General features: G+C 41.2%; 1 long non-coding RNA gene across 1 annotated transcript; it reads left to right on the top strand.

Annotated features, from left to right (window-relative positions):
• Positions 1 to 2,354: 2,354 nt before the first annotated feature.
• On the top strand, positions 2,355 to 5,749 carry LOC308303477. The gene is made up of 3 exons (XR_013962997.1): positions 2,355 to 2,436; positions 4,068 to 4,208; positions 5,579 to 5,749. It is a non-coding gene; the product is annotated as an uncharacterized lncRNA (long non-coding RNA).
• The last annotated feature ends 224 nt before the right edge of the window (positions 5,750 to 5,973 follow it).

Consider the following 5,973-nt stretch of genomic DNA (forward strand, 5'->3'; position numbering starts at 1 on the left):
CCTTTAAAATAACTAGGAATAAGCCAAAGAAGGAAGGACACATAAAATTAATGTTCGTGTAAACCAACGAGAGATGTAAAAACTGATCAATATTATCGATATTATCGATAATATCGATATTATCGATATTATTGAAACTATGGAAAAGTCATATTGAAAATCAATACTATATTAAAAATCGATACTTTTGGATAAATCGATATTTTTGACAACACTAATTCACACGCAAACAAGAAAGAAGAGTAGCACCTTTCTGTGTGGAGTTTGCATGTTCTCCCCGTGTCTCCTAGGGTAGATGCCCTCACAAAAACATGCAGTAGTCCTGGTTTCTGTACTACCTCCCCCTAGCCAGCCAGGTGCTCCCCAATTCCCCATGGTGCGGCAGGGGGAGAGCAGAAACCAGGACTACAGGTTAGGTTAGTTGGCACTGGGTGAGAAAATGGGATAAAAATGATATAAAGAAAAGAAAGAAGAGTAGCAAATAAAAGTGAAAAAGAAAAGTACATTTACTTTTATTATTTTTAGATAAGTAAGCGAGCAAGCTGCGTCGTGAGCTTGTAGACCGTCTATTTTCACTATCTATAAAACATTTGTTTTCTGATTTATGGAATTTCTTAGATTTTTCTTGTATTTCTTCATGAAATGGTTGAATGGTTTAATTCACGAAAAGTTTAGATTTTTTTGGGGATATTTTTTTTAAAGGGACCCATAAAAAATGTGTCAATGGTTCCCGACCCAGTGTTAGCATGGGAACCAGTGGAATAGAGGGTTTTAGTGGCTTACAACAAGGGGTCATATTTTAGATTGTAATTCGAGAAAAGAAAAGTTGAGTGTTTAAAACGTTTTCATTTATTGCTTTATATTGTTTTAACGATTTTAGTATTTTGATTTCACCCAGGAGGTGAGAGGGCCGGGAACTTTTGATATCTCTGGTACCAGAACACCCTGTGTATGAAACGAGACAGCAGTTATTATTAGAAAGACATTGGGCTGCTTCCTTGTTTCCTTCACAGGTGTTGCCAATGATAAATGAGACTGAACAATGCTGTGCAATATCGTAGTGCTTAATTCATATCTGTGTTCTTCTGAACCAAGCTTTTTGGTCATTATTGTTTTGGTTCATTATTTACCGTATTCTGAATTTGAGCCACGGACCACCATTTGATGACATTTAGCCTCTCAGATCCAAAACATTTAATATTTCTTTATCGTTGGATAAGATTTTGTTCACAATTCCATGCTGTATTGATGTTGGTACCATAGAAGAGAGAACAGGCAAAACGTTAATCAAAATACTGTATATATATATTATTTCTACATTCTGTAATTAGCCAGTAGCTATGGCCCTCCCCTAAAAGCTTTTGTCCAATGCTAGCTTAGCAACCGGCAGCTTGCCAAGGCTGTTGCCAAGGCAAACCTTGGCAAGCAGGAAGTTATTCTAAGCTAGCATTGGACAAAAGCTTTTTGGGAGGGGCATAGCTACTGGCTAATTGTGTAGACTCGCATAAATTAAGTAATGCAGATGTTTAACAATACTTTAAAGATCTTAAAGGGTCCATTTGGTTACCAACTCACCATCATTTAGCTGGGGCCCACCTGGAACCCCCTCAAGGACCACTGGTGGTCCCTGGACCACACTGGTTTAGACAAACAATCTCCTTTATGCATTGCTTTAACCCATTCAGAACGGGTACACATTATTGTCTATCATTATTTTATTCTTTAACTATTGAAAAATAGCAGATATACAAGAGTGCCGCGCTGCGAGCTTGTAGATCTGCTATTTTTGAAAAATCTTGAAAATTAGAATTTTGACCTGATTCTGTCTTTTGAATCCTTCTAAGATTTTTTGAAAAACCAATGTTTCTATGTCAGCAATCTGGCTAACCATCATCAAAGAAAAGGTCCTTTTCACTTAGCTGGAGCTCAGCTAGTCTGTTCTTGAGAGACTACTATGTCAGTGGTTCTCGAACCTTTTCATGTGAAGGACCCCCAAAATGATAAGTATTTGGCCACGGACCCCATCTCAAAATATCTAGTTCCAGGGACCACCCAGAAGCAAAATTTGAGTTACAAACGTTTGCTTTGAAAATGCATACGTTCAAAGATTTGCACACATTTTCACGACTTTTTCAAAAATAGCAGATCTACAAGCTCACAGCGCGGCACTCGGTGCCGCGCTGTGAGCTTGTATATCTGCTATTTTTCACTGTTTAAAGCATTCAATAATTCTAGGCCTAAGTGACTTCACTTATTGATGTTTCTCCCACCACCCACCAGCTCATCGAGGACCTCCGCAAGCAGTTGGAGCATCTACAGCTGTACAAGCTGGAGGCGGAGACCAGGAGGGGGCGCTCTCCCAGTGCGGGACTACAGGAGTACCAGACCCGCACCCGGGAGGCTGAACTAGAGCAGGAGATCAAGCGTCTCAAACAGGTACTCAAGCACAGTGTTTCTCAAACTTTCAAATGTCACGGTATTTCCCTTAACTCTGTACAAATGGAACCAAATCAACCTTTTAGGGTTCATTTGGTTCCATTTGTACACTTATCAGAGTTACAGAATTGTATGGGTCAATTTAGACCATCCTAAAGGAACCAACAGAGTCCCTGGAATCCACTTTGAGAACCACTGCTCTAACACAGAGGCTGCTTCAACTCTCAGTAGACCAGTGGTTCTCAGCCTTTTCAGGCTGTGACCCCCAAAAGAATCATATTTTAGCTGGGGACCCAAGAGTTGAGGAAGTACATTTTGTATAACAGGGTTCTATTGTGAAAATAGCTGATCTACATGCTCACAACGCCTCGCAACGCGAGGCGTTGTGAGCATGTAGATCAGCTATTTTCACAATTTCTGCCTCTAATATTTGACAATTTGGCCAATGTCATTTTAGAGGTATTAAAAAGTCCTTATATTGTCACTTTAGAAATGTGTAGATACCCTCTATACACTTAAACGTTATGTCGGTTTGTTTACTGTTAAGTGAGAAAACAATGTTTCATAATTTGGGGACCCACAGGGGGGTCCCGACCTACAGGTTGAGAACCACTGCAGTAGACGTCTGCTTGCACCTAGTTCATATGTGGTGTTTTATTCAACTCTGTCACTAACAACAACAACACATGAGAAAAGGAAAATGCCTGTTGACTAACAAATATGTAACAAGTGTCAGCGCTGTAGAGACTTAATCCAGAGTGTCTTACAATGAGCACAAGGTGATACACCAGTAAGACTCCCTAATCGACCGTCAGGTCACATGTATACACCACTTTGCATGATTTTAGGGCAAAATCTGTAAGAGCATTTGCAAGAATTGGCCTCATGATGGCGCTAGAAGAGGGCCATGTGAGAAATGAGGTTGTGGTTTGGCAGCCAAGGAGTGTGTGTGTGCAAAGTTTGGCATGGATAGGGGCAACGGTGGCAGAGATATGAGTAGGGGAAAAGTGTGACGTGACTGACAGACAGACCGACTGACCGACTAACAGCTGGTGGAGGTTTTGATAGTGACTGCGACCTGACGGTCGCAATCAAATGCATAGAAATTGTAATCTAGGATCGTAGGTAAACCAAGGACCTGTCGTCAGTCTAACAGTAGACTGATAAAACACCAAACAACTACTTATTGTATTACTGTATATGAGGATGTTAGGGCTGTCACCATATGACATTTTACATGACCATTAATTGTCACTCAAATAATTGGCGATTAACGATTTAATTGTGTTTTTGTCGTTGATAATTACATTTCTGTTTGGCTTTTAGGCTTTGAAGTTGCATATGGTAGATATGACACATAACCTAAATACACAAATACATTACTGACATATTTGACAACTTACTACTTAAAAAATAACATTGATAGTGGAAATAGCCGATCTACAAGCTCACAACGCGTCGCAAGCTTGTAGATCTGCTATTTCCACTATTTCGGACATTTTTCAACATTCACGATTATGACGATTATGACAAAATAATTGCGATAATGTCAAATAATCACGATTAGACGATTATGTAATAATTGTGACAGCCCTATGTGATGATGATGATAATGTGATGACTCCCCGCAGGACAACCGCAGTCTGAAGGAGCAGAATGACGAGCTCAACGGCCAGATCATCAACCTGAGCATCCAGGGAGCCAAGAACCTGATGTCGTCCTCCTTCTCCGACTCCCTGGCGGCCGAGATCAGCTCTGTGTCTCGGGGAGAGGTCAGTTTGACATGAGGATAACAGGGTTCCCACGGTCATGAAATTCCTGGAAATATTTTGAAATTAGAAAAATATCTTTCCAGTACTGGAAAAGTTTTGGAATTGATCAAGGGTCCTGGAAGGCCATGGAAAAAATAGCTATGCGTTGTCTTTGGTTATTGATTTTGTTAATACCTCTGAAATGACAAATTAAACATTGGCCAAATTGTCAAATATTAGAGGCAGAAATTGTTCTGCTATTTTCACAATAGAAACGTGTTATACAAAATTCCTCAACTCTTTGAGCTTGTCAGGGTGCCGGGGTCCCCAGTTAAAATATGATTATTTCGGGGGTCACTGCCTGAAAAGGTTGAGAACCACTGGCATACACTGCCTGTCTTTGGGCACTGCGCATAGGAGTAAGCAACTTGTTATTGAGCTGAATTATTGTTATATAGTCCTGGAAATTGGGTTAAATATTCTGGAAAAGTTTTAAGTTTTTGGAAATGATTTGGTAAAAATGTGTGGGAACCCTGGTATAGGCTCGCATGTGATGGCGTCCACAGGAGAGACGCGATACGAACGTGAATTCTCAAAATTGGAGTTGTAGATCAGTGTGTTATACCAGTAGTTCTCAAACCTTTTCATGTCAAGGACCCCCAAATTAATATCATTTTTCTCTTTTGTGCCAGGGACCCCAGTACAAGATTTATAATGTTTCAAAAACGTTAGACATGTTATGGTATAGGGCAGGGTTCCCCAATTAGTTTTCCCCAAGGGCCGAATTATGTCTAGGGTACCAAGCCGAGGGCCACAACATTGCAGGGGGCGACGGCGGCGTTCCCGCTACTCCAGCGACTGCGACAGTTCAGATTTCGTCGTTGTCGGGTGAAAATCTTGTATGTCCATAACCATTCGTTTTGCATTTCTCATTTAAAAAATTATTTAAACTAGTGAAAACAGCCGATCTACAAGCACACAACGCCTCGCACCCGCGAGGCGTTGTGTGCTTGTAGATCGGCTGTTTTCACTACTTTTGTGCGACGGCCTTGTATGATTTGCGAAAGAACGTACACATTTGAGATACGAGATTTCCACCCGACAACGACGATATACTAGTGTTGTTGCTGCTCTTATAGCACCATTATTACTGGGGTTGGTGTGGGCCAGACAGTAGCCCCCCGCGGGCCGCAAATGGCCCGCGGGCCGCCTATTGGGGAACCCTGGTATAGGGTTAAAGTTGTTAAACTGATTTAGATGATTTCAAGGACCCCTGCGGGTCACCGGACCCCGCTCTTAAGAACCACTATGTTATACTGTGGCATGTTATTTCTTATTCAACATGTATCGTTATTGTTATGTCGACTGACACATGCCAACTCTGTTTCCAGTTGATGGAGGCTGTCCACAAGCAAGAAGAAATCAACTACAGGCTCCAGGACTATATCGACAAAATCATCGTGGCCATCATGGAGTGCAACCCCGCTATCCTGGAGGTCAAATAAGACGCCCTCGTGAAAGGTCTTGCCTACGTTGAAGTTGGAACAAAAAGAAAGCACTCTTCCCAATTCCAATTGAAGATTCAAAAGAACTATCTCGTTTTTGGCACTGTCCATGGCTGTCTATGAATAAGCTATTTTGGTTAAATATCCCTTGAATATGAGCATATTTGTGTGTGCGTGCATGTTCTCCCTCCTTAATTCCAATGGGTTCTGGTGACTTCCATGTATTTGGGTAGAGGGACCCGCGTTATGAAGGTATGGATGATGTTCCATGAGAATTTACA

The sequence above is a fragment of the Nannobrachium achirus genome, assembly GCF_963921795.1.
Source record: "Nannobrachium achirus genome assembly, chromosome: 18".
Classification (NCBI taxonomy): Eukaryota; Metazoa; Chordata; class Actinopteri; order Myctophiformes; family Myctophidae; genus Nannobrachium; species Nannobrachium achirus.